At 41.2% G+C, this 20,412-nt stretch overlaps 1 long non-coding RNA gene across 1 annotated transcript in view; it reads right to left on the reverse strand.

Moving 5' to 3' along the window:
• Positions 1-9,762: 9,762 nt before the first annotated feature.
• The window catches only part of LOC114062388, an 11,452-nt gene continuing 802 nt past the window's right edge, over positions 9,763-20,412 (reverse strand). Inside the window, exons 2-4 of the long non-coding RNA XR_003572368.1 lie at positions 20,141-20,287; positions 11,320-11,381; positions 9,763-9,843 (exon numbers count right to left, since the gene is read on the reverse strand). This is a non-coding gene — a long non-coding RNA (uncharacterized LOC114062388). The remainder of the gene's footprint in view (positions 9,844-11,319; positions 11,382-20,140; positions 20,288-20,412) is intronic.

The following is a 20,412-nucleotide window of genomic DNA, read 5'->3' on the forward strand; positions in this document are numbered from 1 at the left end:
ACATCAGCTAAAAGAGCATTTAAAGGAGGCAGAGGCATAGTTCCACCAGATGTGTGTGGGCCTAAGGACAAAAAGTGTTTTCGGCAGTAAAAGTCTGAAACTGCTTCCATGTTCTTCCCAGTGCACTGGGAGAGAATTCAGAAAGCTGAAGAATTACAAACACACTTTCTGTGAGTCTTCTGTGTGCAGAAATTTCAGAATTTATTCCTTGGCATAGAATGTTTTGGGCCTCAGACAGGATAGGGGGGCAGGAACAACACTTGCCTTCTGGAGCAAAGGGGGTGAGACTGCCCCAAAACATCAGCTGGTTACTGTTTGGTGGTGCAGATGTAAAAAGAGGTGACTTGTCCAAAAGTAACCATAAGCAGCCAATTCCAGGATGGCCTGTAAGATCTCAAAGAAAGTAATTTTTACATGTGTATCTTCAAATTTGTTATGCTGCAAAGTACTGGTGTCAAGGTGTCCCACAACACACCTGCAGCAGTGTTCCTCCACTTGACCTCTCCAGCCAAGGTCAGGGGCTCGACTTGGTTTAGGGAAAGCAAAATTGCACTTACCAAGTGTATTTCCTGTGTAAAACAACCCAAACATGTTCTGTCACGTGGTATTAACGAATAACAGCAGAGCCCCAGAAATCACATTATGTGTGAAGAATCAGTGAGGAGGTGATCACTTATGGATGAGGCAGAGGAGTGAACTAAATAGGAAGAAAGAGCAGCATGATATGAAACCTCACCTACCATGGCTTCCAAAGGACCAGAATGCACACTGAGACCTGGCTTGGCCATACAGCTTGGCAGGACCCGTGGATACCCCAAAACGTGTGCAACAAGATCCAATCATCAGAAAAGCAGGAGAAGTGAATGATAACTTGGTTTTCATAAATAAATTGTAATTCTCATGTATTAAGAGCACAGTATTTCCAAATTAGGCTAGTTTGCAACAGTGCCAACACATTCTTCAATCCCCTGCTATCTGTTCTGTCTAAGTGAGGTGCTGCAGGATTTGGTTTTATGCATCTCTGTATTGTGTGATGAGCACAGGGAAGCCGGGTGAGCAGGTGTTTAGTGTGTATTGATGCAGATCCCTGGCACCACCTCCCCAGGACAGAAGTTGAGATGTTGGAAGGGTTGCTCAGAACCAGCGCTGCCATCACCAGAAAACCAGAGCGTCAGGGCACGGGCTTGAGCACCGTCCTGTGACTGCCCCTGTTGTGAAACTGCTCACAGTTCCTGCAGAGTTTTGGCTCAGCCTGAACACAACTCTCCAGGACACTGCCAAGGTATGGTTCAGGAATTAACACCAGTCAGGGATCACTGCCAGTGGGAAGCTTGGACATGGGTGTTCTGTCTCAGAGGTAAGGGTTTTACCACAAGCCTTGCTGTACCACTTGGCCTCAGGGCCAGAAAGCCATCTGAGATCTGCCTCCTAGACCTGTGCCAAGAGGATGGAAATGTTAGATCCTGGCTTCCCTCCATGCCTGGGCTCTCTGCAAACAAAACTGAAGTTGTTCCTCAGTCTTTTCCAGGCCTGTCAGCAGACCACCTCCACAGCACGAGACCAACGCAATGTCCCACTAAACTACTCCTGTTTTCAGCAGAAAATGAGCTGAACAAGGAGGAATCCTCAGAAGTACAGTGATGAAGGTACCAAGGCTCATGATTATTAGCAAATCATTCTGACACTTGAGTGGTGATGGGTATATCCAGTTAAGGACTCCAGATTGTATACATTACCACAGCAAAGATGGAACTCCAAAGTGAGTAAATATGTGTTTGTAACACAGCAAGTGCAGATTTAATACATTTGATTTTTTAACTCTGTCAGATTCCGAGGCCAGAAGAACAGCTTTGAATCCAAACAACGGTGTTAGAAAATGGTGACAGTGACAGTAAGGAAAGATTTACAATAACATAATTTCATGCTAAGAAGAATTTTTGTTTCAAAATATTCCGAAATAACTCTATCATCTTCCTTAAGAAGAGGGACTAAAATCTTATCAGTACAGTTTTAGAAGCAACAAATATCTAGAGGTGACCCTAGAACATAAAAGTCCTGAATCCAAAGAGGTCCCAACAAATGCTAGTTGGTGTGATTCAGTGTAGCTTCACTGAGATTATTATTTTTTCCCAATTAAAGTTTTGATTATGCCTTATTATGCAAAGTACCTGGACTTCATAGTTTTAAATGAAAAATTACAAGTTAATGTTAGAGAGACATAAAAGCTTACTAGATACATTTAGGGTAAAAAGCAAGTTAAAGAAAAGGTATGGCTCAAGGAGAACTTCCAGGTGTTGAAGACAGAAGACAAAACAAACAAACCACATTGATTGTGTTCTGTTACTGATGAAGAGGTTATAGTTGTAATATTCCTAAGTAGGCACGAATTAACATATGAAAGGCACAAGGTAGTTAACATGAATCCTCAGAGTTATGCTGGCCAGGCAGTCAGAGTATTTTCTACTGAATGTTCCCCCTAAAAAGGAAAGAAAGGAGTTCTTGCCTTAGTGACTAGTAACTGATAGGTCCCCATTTTGGGCCAACTTAATTACTTCCAACAGAAAGCAGACAGCCTTCCCAGCTCTCTCAGTACTCAGCACTGTGGGGAGAGCACAGAGAGCAACAGTCTTGAATTTATGTTATTTGAAGTCAAATTGACTACCCCATTTGTGCTCTTTACTCCTTATTCGAATCCTTATTCAGTTCAGAGAGCCAAACAAACAGAAGAAACCAGCAGGAATATCTCTTGTTTTAGTGAATGAGGACACAGTAAGAAGCTCACACAAAGTGCTGGGAAAGTGGAGCACCAATACAGTGCAGTTGCCTGCTGGAATCATGAAACACGGGATACAAAAGGTCTGCTTGGAAAGAACAGATGTGAAGGTCATATCCACTTCCACCCACTAAGGAAGTCACACTTCCAAAGGTAAGCAACAGGGTCAGGTGCTGAAGAGAAAACTGGTCAAGAATTAGTGCAGAGAGCTCTTCCAGCTGAAATGTGTGACAAACAGCTGTCAACCAGACTGAAAATGGCAGGGAAAAATAGACGTGAAATAGCACATAAAGATTATTAATAAAGTCCTAAAATGCCCTGAGAGGTCCCCACCTGCAGACTAAGAGCAAACCTGGGAAAGGGGCATGTTCATGAGCTATAATTAAGAGACAAAGATCATCAGGTGTTTATGCAGCATGAGAACTGGTAGAAAGGTGAATGGCTGATCCCCTTGGAACGGGGTGACACTGCACTGAGGCCAAGCACAGGGCCATGTCTCCTCCTCTCCCAGTGCCTTCCCTGTTCACAGAGCAGCAAGATCAGGCAATGCTTCACATCATGAACTACTAAAATCCTGCTACAAAGCAGAGCTCCTAGTGTGAGAATGTGCTGCTGCTGTATGGCAGGGGACTAAAATCAGGAATCACTTGTAAGGAGAGGCACAGAACCTACACACTGGAGGAGCATGAAGAGCAGGGGGGAGATTGAAACAAGATTGAAGTCCTGTATCAGGTGACTTCTGCATCTCTTTCTGCAGGCACTTCCTGCAAGCTTCCCAGGTGACAGGAAGAGTAAAACCTTGAACTTACGGTCCTCTTCTTAAATACAAATGTACTTTCTTTTATTTTCTGGTATACATAGAAATGTGTGTGGGAAATGTGGAGGCTCACTAATCTGAGTGAAATGTGTTCGTTATGCCCCAGCATTACAGTGGTGCACACAAGACACCTTTCCACTGGGAGATGATCACGAGGTGAAGGATCCCAAGAGTCTTGGTGCTTCATTCCAGTGCGTCCTGGTGAGCTGCTTTGGGACTACAGCAGTTTTGGGTGAAAGGAGGGAGAGAGCAGGCAGCCCTCTGTCACATTTCTTCCTGCCCATCGGCACAACTCCTGGTGGCAGAAGGCAGAAAGCTGTACTGAGAATTATTTTATTAGCTGATAATAGAATTATAGTTATTGAGAACTATTATAACTATGAATCTCTGTATCTAAACTGATATTTAATATCTAGAATTTTATCATGACAAGCATTTGTGCCTGGAAACCCCAAGTCATAACTGTAACACATTTGTATTTTGGCTGCATATAACGCGAGAGTAATTAAATAATGTAGAACTAATTAAGAACCTAGGAGAGCCATCCATATGTAAACTCCACCATAAACAGGTCTAATTTTATATTATATTAAAGATACAGAATTGCTGATATGCAGACATAAACATATGTGGCATATCTGTCTCAAAGCAGTCTCAAGCATTCCATCCAGAATTGGCCTCAAGGAAATGATATTTTCTGTTGAGGAAAAAGTGCTGATAGTTTTTGCTGGAAGCAGGCCATTAATTACAAGAGTTGAGACTAATCCTGCAATCTTATCTTAACGGAAGTTTTGTTTTTATCAGGACTCGAGGATCCATATTAAACAAATACTATCTCACTGCCAAAATAAAATGCAAAGTACTTGGTACAACGTGGTTGATTTAATGAAATAGTCAGATGCCACTCAGGAACTTTATCATCAGAATTTACTTTTGGGGGGTTGGATGAAAAAATATGCTATTCTTCAAATCTGTTCAAAAGGTTTGCTGTCATTCAGCTCAGCAGCAAGACTTCCACTCCTGGGAGTGGAAACTCAGACATTTTATTTTAAGCTTTTGGGAGATGAACTTTTGCCATTCATCTCTTCAGAGTCTGACAGTAATCCCTTAGCAAAAGGCTTAGTTCTGCCAGAACACTGATGTCCCATGAAATCAGGGCAAGTTGAAGAAAAATATTTTTAGTACATTCTGCTCATTAGCACTAAAAGAGAAGCTGAGGAAATCCCAATACCCACACAAATACATGTCAAAGGTCACGCAAATATTTATCACTGAATGACACAAAAAATTGCAGCTTCAATGGTAGAGCTGAGTGAACGATACCGTTTTCTTATCTGTAAAAAATCATGTCTCTCATTAATTCTTTTCACAGTGAAACCGTTTCATTACTTACCGTTTTTGTAAGCACTTAGTAGCAAAGGTGATCCTGGGTAGTATATCATGATTTTCTCTTTAATAACTTCTATGAGAGATCAGATATTTCAGTTGCAAAAGCCAAATTAAAACAACCCCCAAAAGTGAAGAATTGCTCCAAGCAAATAAAAAGCTTTTGGTATCAAAGTGACACTGGGCAGGAGGAGACATGTACTTTCTCCTTGAAGAAAACTGGAGAGCACTGGAACTATGGATTTATAAGCTCTTTCAGAAAGCATCAACCTGACTCTGACAGTGTTCTCTGCTCCAGCTCAGATTTATTAAGTTGAAATCTAAAACTGATATAAGAACAAATATTAAAAAAAATGGGCATGTAAACATAGAGAATTGGAAGAAGTTTCTTTGGAAGAGCAAGTAAGTTCTGGAATGGATTTTCAATGAGAAACGGACAAAAAAGACAATGGCAATATATGCATGAAAGGGATTATATTCAGTATGATAACAGGGTGATAACAAGTGATTGGAATATGTTTCCACCCAGAATGTAAATGTTAATCTCAGAATTAGGCCCAATGAGGAATGACTACCAAAAAATAAGTGTCCATTCACAGCTGGATACCACAGCTGAGTCTGCCCTGCCATTACATTGTTCCAATACAGCCCCCAGCCTACCTCTTAGTCAGAGAAAAAAAAATGGAATCCTAAAATTTTGGTGCTCTCAGGTTACAAAGCTGGAATTGAAAGCCCCAGAGATTAGCTCGTCTTTCAAGATCATTTTGAGTTATAAACTGAATTAAAGAATTTACTCATTTGGGTGAAAGACCATTATTCCCTTTAAACAACATGGATAGAAGTTAACTATTCAAATGCTCCAAGTTCTCATGTTTTGCCAGAAAATATGTCCTTGTCCAGAAGGAAAGGTGAGTTCTCCCAAAAATCACTGAGAAGAGATAAGAGTGATTTATTTTAGTCTTAGTCCTGTGAGGTAGTTCTGAACATGGTGAGACTCTTCCAGAGGTCCTGGCAGCTCCTGGGAGTGCCATGAAGCCAAAGAAGCTGTGGTACCTCCATGAGCATAGCAACTCAAAATGATTCCCAGCCACATACCAATTGGACTGGAAAAGGGAAGGCTTTGGGGTGACCTCATTGCATCCTTGCAGTACCTGAAGGCAACCTACAAGAAAGATGGAGAGCAACTATTTACAAGGGCATGTAGTGATAGGACGAGGGGAAATGGGCTCAAACTGGTGGAGAGTTGGTTTAGATTAGATATTAAGGAAAAATCCTTCACCGTGAGGGTGGTGAGGCACTGGCACAGATTTCCCAGAGAAGTTGTGGATGCTCCATCCCTGGAATTGTGTAAGGCCAGGTTGGATGGAGCTCTGAGCAACCAGGTCTAGTGGAAGGTGTCACTGCCTATGGCAGAGAGGTTGGAACTGGGTGATCTTTAAGGTCCCCTCCAAACCCTGACTATTCAATGATTCTAAGATGATGATTCTGTGAAGGATTAGTGCAGTGAAACCATTTTAGGGAAGAAATAGTCCTGTGGTATGAGATCTGTGGAACTGAAATAATTCCAGGGCAAAAAGCAATTCTAGTTGGAGGAAAAGGAGTACGGTCAGTGAGTAACAAAAGACTGCACACAAGTTAAGGAAGGCAAACAAGGGTGGAGGCCAAATCAGTTCTCAGCTGCCACTGGACATGACAGTTCCAGGCTACATCCCCTCTTGTCACTTCAACTGACACAGGAGTGCCTTGTCCTCTTTGTTCCCACAAGAGACCTTCTCCCCCGAGTCAGAGGTCCCCGTTCAGCTGCAGTGTCAGAGTGGTTTGCAGACAGTTGTGTAAATGCTGAGCACCTCGCGGAGCCCTCAGAAACTTCCTGAAATCAGATGCTGAACTTGTCTCTTGTAAAAAAAACCACAAACCAGTCGTTTCATGTGCCTTTATCACATTAGATCTTCGGCTTTTTTTTTTTTTTCAGTCTTGCAATGAGCCAAAATAAACCTATTTTTCATGCACTACCATTAGCCTATAAAATCTACTTTCTGTCTTTTGTTAGAAGAGCTTTGCAGTCCTTGGTGATAAACACTGATAATCATTGCTCAACATTTTAAAATGTGCCCATTTAAACTTGGTATGAGTATTCTGCAGATTTTTTTTAGTGTCCCTCCAAAGTGTTGGCATGCTTTCTGCAAAGAAAATGAATAGAACAAATAGTATGGCACCAGAAGTTGGTCAATTATTAGCTTTTGCATACCCAGATCACGGCCCTTCTTTACAAGGACACGTGTTAATATATAATAGAAATGTATTCCAGTTCTTTTTTAATTGATTTTTCAGACACACGGTGCAATCTTATAAGGTCAGCTGGAAAGCAAGTTGGCCAAAGAGAGGCCTTTCAGAAAAATGAGCCACTACCCACACATCATGAGAAATAAAACTGGAGCTAAACATATGAAAATGATTTTTTTATTTTGTAGTAGCCTCACTGAAGTCTGGACAAATTGTCCATAATGGTCTTAAACTGTGACTTGAATATTTCTCAGAGGAGAGAGATGTAATAAATGTCACGAGCCAGATTTACAGCCCACTGCTTCAAGCTACTGGTGCCAACCACAGCTGTGACTGTCCCTGCAAAGATGCAATTGTTATTTAATATACAGTTATCATTTTGGAAATGTAGAAATGGTCAGTGGGGAAACTGCTAGCCAGTTTAATATGATTTTGTGCATAGGAAATGTGGTGGCAGGGAACCCAAAATGACCAGGGTAAGTATACACAGCAATCAAAATTTTTGTGACTACATTCAGAGACAGAAGTAGGAAAATGTGAGAAAGAAATGTTTTATTCTTATGCAGATTAAGGCAAGTCAGAGTTTTATGAACCAAAATATTCCTAACATATGGGCATGGATAAAAATGACCAGAGAAAAAATAAGCAGAATATTAGAGAACAGTGGCCAGAGAACAGCAAACTGACTCAGGAAGCCTGAAGAGAGAGACTGAGCCAGGGAACCAGAGACCAAGAAGTGCTCAGGACTCACCTGGCTCACTGGGGAACTTTTGATAAGATAAAGAAAATTGTATCAGAACAGTCCATCCAGTTCAGCCTGAACTTTGTACTGTTGTGTCAGACAGGGGCAGCTTTAATGCAAGGACGGTGTTAGAGCTTTTCACACCGTGCTGAGACCACGTTTATTCTGTACCAAGTTCAAAATCTTACATAGGTAAAAACATCTGAAAAAAAACCAGGTTACACCAGAGGTGTAAAGGTTTGAGGACTGTACACTCCTATACACAACCCTGCACACAAAACTGAAGAACACCTGAGTGGTATGTTTAATATATCTGGTGGGTAAACTCTCTCATCTCTGTGCTAAGCAAAAAAAAAAAAAAAAGGAAAAAAGGCCCTTGAGACTAAGAGTTCCTGAAACTATCTTTCCAGAAATTCCAGTACAATTCCCAGTTTTGCCATCCATTTATCTTTAAGTATTGCAGTAAATTGCTAAAAATGAGCTAATTTGAGATGGGTTTTCAAATGGAATTATTATAATTATGTATTATTTATGAATTGCACATTATATATTTATATGTTACAATTTGAAAAATTAAGCACCCTGTCTGAAGGGACCTGTAAGGGGGGGGGAAATAAAACCCCAATCAAAACCAAAACCATTTCAAAACTGAAACCAAGAATGTGTTTTAATCAAACTGTACAACAGAAAAATGAGGCATTTTACAGAGAGTAGAGTACAGTAATGGCCTTATTTCCTTAACATGAGGCAGAGTGCCCTATCATAACAGATAAGAAGGGAAAGTGTTATTACCAGAGGTAGGTGACAGGACAGTGTACTTCAGGCTGGAACAGCTGTTCCAGGAGACTCAGAGTAATTCCTTTATCACTAGAAAGATGTGGCTCTCAATTCCAGATGAGCCGAGTGTGGCACAGACAGCAGAAACTAATCAATATGTCAACCTCTTCCTGGATGAGATGTCAGAGCAGCTGTGGAAGGGCTTTATTGACAAACAGAAACTTACTGACCCATCTTGTATTTGTCTGTAATATCTTCCATTATGGAAAATCTTGTGGGTTTAAGTGTCACAGAATCAGAGAATATGCCAAGTTGGAAGGGACCCACAAGGATCATCGAGTCCAACTCCTGGCCCTGCACAGGACCATCCCCAGGAGTCACACCCTGTGCCTGAGAGCATTGTCCAAACACTTTTTGAACTCTGGCAGCCTTGGTGCTGTGACCACTTCCTGGGGAGCCTGTTCAGTGCCCAAGCACCCTCTGGGTGAGAACCCTTTTCTAATACCAAATATAAACCTCCCTTGAGACAACTTCAGGCCATTCACTTCAGGTCCTGTCACTGTTCTTATCCCTAAATGTTCTCTTGAGGTAATGCAGATTCTACAGAGGTGACATACAAATAAACACTCCTTTCAGCATTGTGGATCCATTCCTTGGTGGGTAAATGGCAAACTCCTGAAATAGGTATGAGGACTGTACACTTCTATACACAATCCTGCACACAAAACCAAAGAACACTTGAGTGGTATTTTTAATATATCTGGTGGATAAATTCTCCCATCTCTGTGATAAGCAAAAAAAAAAAAAAAAAGGAAAAAGGCCCCTGAGACTTGGAGTTTCTGAAACTACCTTTCCAGAAACTCCAATTCCCAGTTTTGCCATCCATTTATCTTTAAGTATTGCAGTAAATTGCTAAAAATGAGCTAATTTGAGATGCGTTTTCAAATGGAATTATAATAATAATTCATTATTTATGAATAAAATAATTATGGGACTTGCTCCAGTCACAAAGCAGATCTACCACTGAGTTGCAAGGCCCAAGCCACAGGCAGAGAGCACAAGTTCCTGGGGTGAAAAGCAACACTTGCTCAGCAAGTTTTAGTCCAAGTCTCCTTGGCAAGCAGTGAAGTAATGGAGGGGTTGGAGACTGAGGGTCACCACTACAATGCCAGTTTTTAAGCTGACAGTCTAATTTACATCTCAGATTATACTGCTGACATCAATGTTATAGATCTTATTTCATGCATCAGTGAGATCTTGGTTGGTCTAGTTAGATCCAGAAACTTGACAGGAAAACCAAAAAGAGTTTGGAACTGTCTGGGTGAATCCAAGGACAGAAGCCTGAATGCAGCAAACACCTTTCTGTTTACACTGTCTTGGGGTTTAAACTGTGTTCACCCACAGTTTGGGATGGGTCCAAACACATTATGAGTTTGTTTTGCATTTTGTTGCATCAGAAAAAAACCTATATATAAACCTGGAAACCTGAGAGCTGAGTTTCTTTTAGCTGTGTGGACTCTACCCAGGCCATACAACACACGCACACATGCTGTTCAAGTTTCTGTCTCCTACCAGCTGTGAGGAACACCTCAAGAATTTGATCAGTACAGACAGGCAGGTGTGCAAGGAACCTGGAATAAGAATTCAGAGACCTCTGTATTAGCTTAAATGCCTCCTAATGGCAATCCGAAGGCCAACATTGTTAAGTAAGTTAATTATTAACTTATTAATACGCTTATCAATTTTATTTTTCGCTCATTATAGTTTGCATAAGAAAACAAAGACAGGTCAAGACTTACACAGAAATGCCTTCCTTGGTACCCCAGAATGGGTGATGTATCTGCTTTTATACCACATTTTCTGTCTTTCAGTCAGGAAGGACCCAAACTAGCAAATTAACTGGCAGTTTTCTCACAAGCAGTTAGAGGGGGGCCACTGCAAATCATTTCAGACCCACCTTTCGAGAGTACCACGTGCTCACAGTTTTTATTGAAACAAGTGGCAACTACAGCAGGTCAGGTTATATCTCCTTTCTCCAGCATGGACCCAATCCCACACGGTTCATTCACCGCCACTGACATTAGTGGTCTGAGACAAGAACAAAGAAGGCAAAAGACTCTTCCCATGTGGGAATTTTGCCCAAGAGAAATCTTACAGGGGTTAAGTCCTGTGCTACTGTTTCTCATTTGTAAATCAGGATTTATAAGCCTTCCCTATTTCAAAGGGCTGTGGAATGATAAAGGGTTTAACACAGATACACTGCAGTAATAATATAATAAGCTACACATCCATGGAACATTCTCTGGGAGCCCAACTGAATCAGATAAAAATGTTTTAAAAAGCCATAGCTGGAAAAGCAAGCTGTCTATTCCTTCTGTTCTGAGGCAGCTTTGGCAGGAAGAGATATACTGCAGCGAGCACACAATAATTTTTCTGTTTTCAGATGTGAAAGAGAGTAAGAACTGTGTTACAAGAATATGGCATTATAAAAGGATGATCTGAGAAAGCCCATGTCATGTGGATTACACAAATATCACTGACCTCACAGTGCCTCCTGGTTTTGTTCAGGCTGTCTCTTGAACAGCATGTAGGACACCCATGATCTGCAAACAGATAAACATTCAATTCTAGGTGAACACTTTGGTCTATGGAGAAACCCACTGAAGTCAGCAGAGCTCCCCGTGTACACAAGACCATGGGAACTGTGGTCCAGCCACAGCATGAGACTCTTGGATCCTGACTTTCAGAACTGTTCAGCATACTGTGCTGCTCCAAGAGCACCCTGTAACACCTGGGACAGGCAGTGAGATAATTTTAAAATCAGACCCTTAGCACCATATTGGACTGAACCTTCTGGCCTAAACTTTGCATGACAGGGCAGTGTGTGAGCATTGCTCTAATGGGATTTCTCTCTTCTGCCTGCTTTTGCCAACAGTGTTGGCTAGTGAAGACTGCTGCGCAAAGAAAAAAAAAATATCCCACAGTTTATCCTCTCTCTTCTAAGCCCTCACCCCCAGAACACACAGATTTAAAGGAACCTTTTGTGCAATACACAAAATAAAACAGCTGGCTGCCCACAAGGCCTCACCCAAGACAAAACAGTAACAGTCCTTCAGTTAATCTATCTTCCTGGCTCAACCAGACGCCAAGGAATCCAGAGCCTCCCAGACTTCTGGGAAGCAAGGAAATATCATAAAATGCCATAGGTCAAAACATCTAATGCTTCTTTGCTGTCCCTGGTCCAGAGCTGCTGGGGAGCTGCTGGTCCTCTGGCTGAAGGGCACTGCTGGTACACCGGGGGCAGGATGCTGTCACTGCTGGGATTGTGCCGTTCCTCCACACAGCAAAAATGAAATCACCTCCCAGCCTGCATTCCATAAAAGGCCAGGTAGCTGAAATTGTCCCTTTGTGGAAAAGGGTGGGGTAATAAAAAAAGGCAAACAGGAATGTGTGTGTCCTTGGTCAAGGTTCTTTTATTTCTTTTTTCTTTTTTTTTTTTTTTTTCCCACTTAGGTAAATATTTTGGTGTGTTAGAAGCAAAGAAATAGCCTTGGGCTAATACCTGCAGATTAAAATGTGAAGTTGATCACTATCAAAAATACTTTGTGACCTAAAATGAAGCTCTGGATAATCATCACAATATGCAATAAGGAAATTGAAGAATTAAACCACAGAGTCATAGAATGGTTTGGGTTGGAATGGACCTTTAAAGTTCATCTAGTCCAAACCCCCAGCAATGAGCAGGGACATGTTCCTCTAGACCAGGTTGCTCAGAGCCCCACCCAACCTGACCTTGAATGTTTCCAGGGATGGGGCACCCACCACCTCTCTGGGCAACCTGTGCCAGTGTTTCACCACTGTCCCAGTAAAAACTTTCTACCTTATAACTGGTCTAATTCACTATCACTGTGACTTTGTCAGACAAAATTTAAGTACCCAAAATTTAAGTTCCACTTTAACAGCTTAAATGGTTTTTACTTTGCATGGTCTGGCTTTCATCACAGGGATGGATCTCCCTGTTATATGACATGATCTGATGGCAGGGTACCAGCAATGCTCTGCACATTTCTCTGCTGTATCAACAACAGTCCTGTGCTTCAGTTATTTATATGGATCTCTTTTATTAGAAAATCTCACAAACTTACTTCCCATACTCCTTATCTCCATTTCCTGTAAGTCAAGAACATCATCTTATGCCCACTGAAGAGTGGAGGCACAGTGAGAAGTGAGTTGTATGTGACAGTCTGTGGTCTAAGAAGAAACTGAGTGCGTATCTACAGAAATCTTGGTTGCAAGCCAAACCAGATGACCATATTTGAACCAAATCAAACTAAATTAAATAAAAGCTTTCTGCAGCACTCAGCACGATGTTATTTATGCCTTGAAACAGCATATCTGTTTCCCAGATCTTCCTGTCCAATTATTTAAAGGCTTGGTCCAACAGAGATAACATACAGAATCCGACTGTCAAAAGATCTGCTGCCAGCTGCAGTCACCTGCAGGGACTGGGAAGAAAGACATGACTGATGATAGCATCAAGACTTTGGCTGAGACTGTTTAGCTTCATAAAGCTGTCATTGTTTGAAAAGTGATGTCTGTTCCTCCTGCATCATGATGGAACCAGCAGTGATCCATCCCTTGGATTCTACCCAAGGAAAGGCCAAAGAGAAATGTGAAAAACAAAGGAAACGAGCAGACCGCTGTTGCCTGACTCTGCCCCCAACCACAACCCACACGAGCTCAGTTTGTTGTTTTGGCAGGAGAGCAGGCACTGGATAAGCTGGCAGAACAGTCAGAAAAGTATTTGGAGTTGTTTATGTATGCCTGATTGCAGGGTGGGAAGGGCAGACATCTTCTCTTTGGATGGATCAGGTAAAGCCCTGGGGGCAGCGCTGAAAACAGAGCCCTTTGCAATCAGATGAGTAACATGATCCTGGACTGCTATTGCTCTTCCCTCTGTGCAGACTCCAAGTTACAGTCGAGCTTTGCCTTGGAGTCCTATTGAACGTTGCATTCACAGGCATTTGTTAAATCCTGCTATAGCCCAGAGGATGCCCTACCACTTTAATCCTCTATTAACAACTGCAGATTTTCAGAGCTGTAGCCAAGGTTTGCTTGCTGATTGTCAGTCTCGAGAGGCCTTGGAATATTTATATGGTGTATTTACTTCCCTCTGATTTCATTATAGTACTGATACTTGGCACTTCCATCCTACCTCTTGTAAAGGAGGGACAATAGCAGAGGTGTGACAACACCAGCTATGCTTAATTGCATTCATATTCAGAGTAGTAAGCAGGGAACCAGTGTAAATGCAATGCCTGTTCTGCAGAGCTAATAACCTGAGAAACTGCTACTATTTGAATTGTTCAGCATTGCCTTTACTGTGGGGATTATTCCTTTTGTAAACACAGCCACTGCGGGGCAGCAAGGCATAAGCATTCCATGCCCACAGAAGCTGAAGTGTGCTGTGCCTGCCCCAGGGTCCCGGTGGGACTGTAAGTGTTGTTCCCCTCTGCCTGCACAGGTTAACACCCTTTGCTGCGAGCACATTCCCCAGGTCAGGGTGACTTGGTGACTTGGGAACCATTACAGGTTTTGAAGGTGATGTTGAGATAAGGCAGCCCCAAAACTGCTCTGCGCAGTTTGTGTGTCTATTCTGAGGGAAGCTGTCAACAGCTCAGGGCTTGAGGATGTTTGAACTTCGCTTATGCGCGGTGCCAAATTATACGTTCTCAGGAGGCTCACGCCTACATGCAAACAGACAAGTTGCTATTTGCTTTTGCCATTTTCCCAGAGGAAATGATGGTGCCAGACAAGTGTGAGCAGACCAACCTCATACAGTGTGTCTGGCTCTGTGGTTTTGTAGCTCTGGAAGTAGAAATGAAGAGCACTCCCACTACACTTCGGTAAATGCCCAGGGACACACAGGGGTGACACTAGTCCAGGAGAGCACGAGATGCCCCTTCCCAGGTCGTCTCCAGCCTCAGACTCACAAGAACTTTCCAAATCTGATTCAAGGTTTTCATAGAATTTCTCACTGCTCTTCATTGCTTTGGATTCCTGGAGCGCTTGCACTCAGCCCAAATGTAGGTTTGGCCCTGAGCTGAAGAAGGGAGACTGTAACTGATACCAGCTTGGTAATGGAGAGGTAACTACTGGAGCTCACAGCCATCACTTGGAGACATAAATCAACTAAAACAATACAGAAGCTGCTTTTTTCCAAGTTTGGGTTCTTGCCATCAAAATGAGGACAAGTAGACCATTAAAACTCATTTGGGTAAAACACGGAAAGTTCTACCTACCTGCTCGCTGGAAGCAGCAAATCAGATGATGTAGTCAGTGCTGAGGATGAATTTTGAGCCAGATCTCTGACATCAAGTACTACCATCTCTAGTTGTTCTGTGACAGCCTTTCTCATCTTCCATTAATCATTTGACAGATGAAGATTTTCTGACTTTAAATACAGTCAAAAAATACTAAAAGTTTTACTTAGTGCAAGTTGGTTACTGAGCAAGAAAACAATCAATTTTAGTTCTCAGCTTATCTTTGTAATACATAGTGTAAGAATTTTCTACACTTTTTTCACCCTCTAAACACAAATCACAAGAAATAAAACCTTGAGTTTGATCAAAATTTGCATTTCTTGATAGGTTTCCACATGAATTATCTTACCATGTCAAATAAGCAGATGAAACAGATTCACTTAGTGAGCCTGGGTAAGAGGGGGAACACAAGAAGAAGGAAAAAATAAACCCAAACCTCACAATAATTGAAATAGTGTGTTTTGCTTTTCTTTCTGTAGGTGCCAAGATACAGGAAGTGGGCATTGAAAAGATATCTTTAGATAAGTGTCCCAGAGTAAGAGTTAGCTGTTATTAAGTTAAATCAGTGCCACAGACTACACCACAAAGAGAGATGGCTTTAAGTGTATGAGTTTGAATGTCAGGAAGAGCCTGCACATACAGAATAGAACTCCCTGCAGCTTAATGGGTCCTCTTTCTTTGCAGGGTAAAGACACAGCCTGAGACAGTGAAGAAGCTACTTGCCTCCTCAGTCAGAGCACCATGACTTTCTAAGAGGACATTGAAAATACTGTTAATATCTGAATTATTTTTCCTTTATCTTCTCCGTGGGGCATTATGGGATAGAGAGAACTAAAGGTTTGTGTTTGGGTTTTTGTTTTGGTCAGGTTGAGGGGGTAATTATTTTTTTTAATCTAAGTGCACACTCATAAAAAACACTTGGAAAGAAAATTTTTGAAAATTTAGCTAGAAAGTCTTTCTTTTCTTCTGTAGTCAGTTAATTCCTCACAAAGAGGGGAAAAGCTTTGGTTTTGACTAGTATAGAAAGTAGCAAAGCATAACTTCCCAGCATTAAACTGTACATAGAGACACGTGGTGCAGTGAATTTCTGCCCAAACCAAAAGTGGTAATAAAGCTGGTAATAAAACTGGGAGATACGGTTACCCAAGTGTGTTCAGGCCACTCAGCAAACTTCCCCAGTGCACAGTTGTGGGGACCCACCTAGTGAACACATGCAGAACTGCACCGGTCCAGAACATGAAAGAAAGGGAACGCTGAGCCAAGGAGACAAATAATTGAACAATATCATTTTGACTCTTCTGAGTGGTGAAACGTGGCAAGAGGAGAGAGATCACAAATTCCAGCCAGCCTGCAGTCACTGTCTGGCACTGCTCTGTAACTCTCAGATAGCTTGGTTCCGAGATCTGCTACAGCACAAGTTGCATTTAGGAGAATGGAGAATATATTTTGGTTTAACTCAAATTGGTGCAGTGCCAGAAGACATATTTGGGACTCACACTCAGTGTTACCAGACTGAGCATTAACAAAACCAGGAGCTGGTCTTTGTAAAATCAAAATGGCTTTGTTGAAAACTACTACAAACCCTTTCCCTTTTTTCTCTTCATTTATTTTTGTTTTTAAATTGACTCTTGTAGGATGAGCCATCATTTTGTGTATTTGTCAGATCTTTAAGGCTTTATTCCTCTGATCACAAGGGCTGGAGACTTTCATTACAATGAAAGATGAAATTTTAATCTTATTTCTTTTGGCAACAAAGACTGTAAGAACACCACTAGAATTGTTTGATTTACAAAAAAAATTTTATGTAATGAAGTGCTGAAATGAAATTTTGTTACAACCACCATCGATCTGTTCACCATTCTGTTCAAAGGGATTTTGCCCTCATTTCCTTGTCCTCACTTATCTAATCCACATGAGAACCAAAACTTTAATAAGTAACAAATCTCCAAAATATTTAGGCCTTAAAATCAGTTACCTGGCTAAACCACTGGTATTTTCTCTTAATGATACAATATAATATATTCTTTTTTTCCTCCAAGAACAGAAAAAAGGGTTGAGATTTAGTATTCATTTAGCATTGAAAATAGCTTATGACACTCTTTTTTTTTTTTCTACTTGAATGAAGCAGCAAACATCTTTTGCTTTGTCTCCTGAAGGTCCTCCAAAACAAGGTTGGAAAATACTAAATATCCAGTTTAAAAAAAAGATATGTTATATTGCAGGAACTCCCCCCCAAAGTCTTAGAATCACTTGATTTTGATTCTGCTCTTTATACATATTTAGGTTCCCATGGTTTATGTGACCTTATTTCCAGAAAAGTCCTGGATAACCAACACCACAGGACAACTTCATAGCATACAGAACTGCCACTTAGGTTTGGAGAAGAGCCATCCCTACCAACTTAGAACAAGAATAGAATTCCAGTTTATCTCTCCTACTCCAGGTTTTCTTTTCTCTTTCTTGACAAGACTGTTCCAAGAAAATCCTGACTCTTCTAAATCCTCCTTTGGACAGCCAGCCTAACCTCAGACCTTGAATATATTTTATTTCCACTTCTTTCTCTTATTCAAGATACTACTACTATTACTTACTAGCATTTCTCTAACAGGTGATACTTTACATGAGGTTCTGCCTGAACTCCAAGGCTGCTGTAAGATCATGTCCTGGTAGCCATTGCACTCGTGGGGACAGGGACTCTCCTCAGGGCTCTGGATCACACAGAAACATCAAGGCACACAGGCCATACCTGCTTTCCACCTGCACAACCACTGCTGTCCCTGAAAGCCAGGGCAGCAGGAATTACTGTCAGGTTCTCTGGAGCAGTGATTTTTCACCCCAGCAATAGGAACAGAAAGCCTTGCTCTCTAAGGCCCTTCCTCTTTGGCTCAGCACCTTCGATCCCTCCCTTCCCCTTTGCTGAAATAGTTCCTTTTCTCCTGAGCCCTCCCTGCTTCCTCCTCTTCCCAGCAGCCCCAAAAGTTGCTGTAGGAAGAAGACAGGGTATATTGTTGCTTGGGGCGATAGGAATTGAGACACAAGGCTGCATGGGCAAGTTTGGGGGCCCCATAACCCTCACAGTGCTACGAAGGAGACATCTGGGTGAAGAATGACACTCCTCTCTCTGTGGCTCTCCAAAGCCTCTTCAAGCCTCCTTTCCATTTATAGCGTCCATAAAATGCTGCTGACCCCTTCCCCAGCTGGATCACCATACAGCACCCTCCAATTCCTGCTGCTGAAAATGTTACCTAAAACTGAGGAGCTTACAGCTCATTCTCATTGCACAGGGCAGTTAGATCCGAAATGGCATTGCTACCAATCCCTCTCCTGCAGCTTTGTGTCCTAATGTAGCTTCCATTTACCTTTTACACTTTCTTATCCTGTTTTAATGCTTTAGGTGTTTTATCCTGGTGTTTTAACCTGCCCTGCCCACGTACAACATCTCGACAGAGATAAGCAGCCAAAGTTTTTAACACCAGGGGGCATCTCATAACTTGAACAGAATTCCTTGCTATTAACATGCTGTTTATTCCCTTGCACAGCACAATGTCCATCCAGGCCACATTTCAGCAGTATTTATCTTCCAACGTCACCATTTTCCTCAGGCACCATACTTCTTTCAGAGCTTGACATCTTCAGATAGTGAGATAATAGTTTCCCCCGGCCATTAATTTAATTTAACAGCCCCCAAAATTACCTAAAGCTTTTTAATCATATAGATTTTTTTTTTCTCTTGCTAAAATAAGGAATAAAGTAACTGCACAGCTCTTGGGTTCTGTATAGACCAACTAGAACGCTTACTTTCTATTTTGTTTTCATCATTTATCCATTTACAAAACTTGCATTTTAGAAACCCTGCTTTTGGTAGCCTACTCCAACACATTTCTCTGGCAAACCACAAGTTACTGATGCAACAGAGAGTACATTGCTGATGGGGATTTTTTTTTGTTTTGCTTTGCTTTGGATTTGCCTGGGAATCGTAAGAGAGCTCAGGCTTGTAGTAATACTTAATTGTCCCACAAGAAACTGGGACTGGCCACGAGTGCTTCTAATCCAAAAAGATAAAATATGTTGTGGGGCTAAGAATTTTATCAACATACTGTGTATAACAAATGAAGACATCAAGCAGTAAACTCAGATTTATGGAGTGAGTGCCTAAAGGGACAGTCACATCTCGTAACTCTTGTCCTCTTAGCTATAAGAATATATAATAAGAATATATTATATATTATATTATAATATATTATAATATATTATATTGTGTAATATATAATAAGAATATATAATTATATAAGAATATAATTTCCTCTTCAGTTTCTTACATGTGCATAAGGTAGGAGACACAACTGCTGCTGAATTGAATATATTCTTTGAAGGAAACAATACAAAGATGAGGAATACTGCTAACATACCTCAGAGTTCTGAAAAGGAAGTACAAGTACAAATTGTCAAGTTGTGAAATTTTTTTAGGATGGGTCACAGAAATAGAAGACAATGAAAAATCAGAGAGGGGGGTAAAAGAAGGGGTACAACTCTGTGGTTCTATGATCACAAGAGATAGGAATGTTGCTACAGAGAAGCAGGGAACGAGCCCCAGTTGGTATGAATCAGCATAATTTTGTAAAACCAATGGGAAAAAACAGAGCTAAAATGGAACTGTGAATATTAATGGGATAATCATCCTTTTCTTGTCACACGTACATCCTTTTTTACACATTTCTCAGTGGCAGGAAGGTGAAAACCCACCCTTGAGAATGAAGAAAACAAAACTGCAGCATGAAAACAAAAAAAGAAGACTCAGCATCCTGTTATACAACAGGTATGGGGCTAGAGACTGAGGCATCTTTTGATGAAATATTATACCTGCTATGAGAAAAAATGACAAAAAAATATAAATACCTGTACAACAGAAATGCCACAATTCAGGCTTGAAGTCTTTGTCTCAGTCTGAACTCTGTCTAACCCCTGTTTACATGACATAACTAAAAGTTTTGTCAGACTTTTCAGGAAGTCTGAAGTCTGAATCTTTCTCACAGACTTACCTATGAAAATGACTTTTCAGATGTTTTCATCAAAACAGGAAGACAGAGTGATGCAACAGAATGAGCACTTCTATTTTTTGTCTGCCACTGCTCTGTTGGATGACATGGAACAAATAACTTCATGTTTCTGTGCTTTAACTTCCACATCTGTAAAAAGAAGATAATGTGACTGAGCTCCTCTGCAAATAAACTTTTTTCCTTCTCTTCTCAGGGAGCAGAAACAATGATGGAAGGAAACTCTTGGTAGATTTCTAATAGAGTTCATTGGGAAA

The sequence above is a fragment of the Empidonax traillii genome, unplaced genomic scaffold (assembly GCF_003031625.1).
Source record: "Empidonax traillii isolate 1590-97213 ecotype Southwest subspecies unplaced genomic scaffold, ASM303162v1 scaffold404:size960789, whole genome shotgun sequence".
NCBI classification, from domain to species: domain Eukaryota; kingdom Metazoa; phylum Chordata; class Aves; order Passeriformes; family Tyrannidae; genus Empidonax; species Empidonax traillii.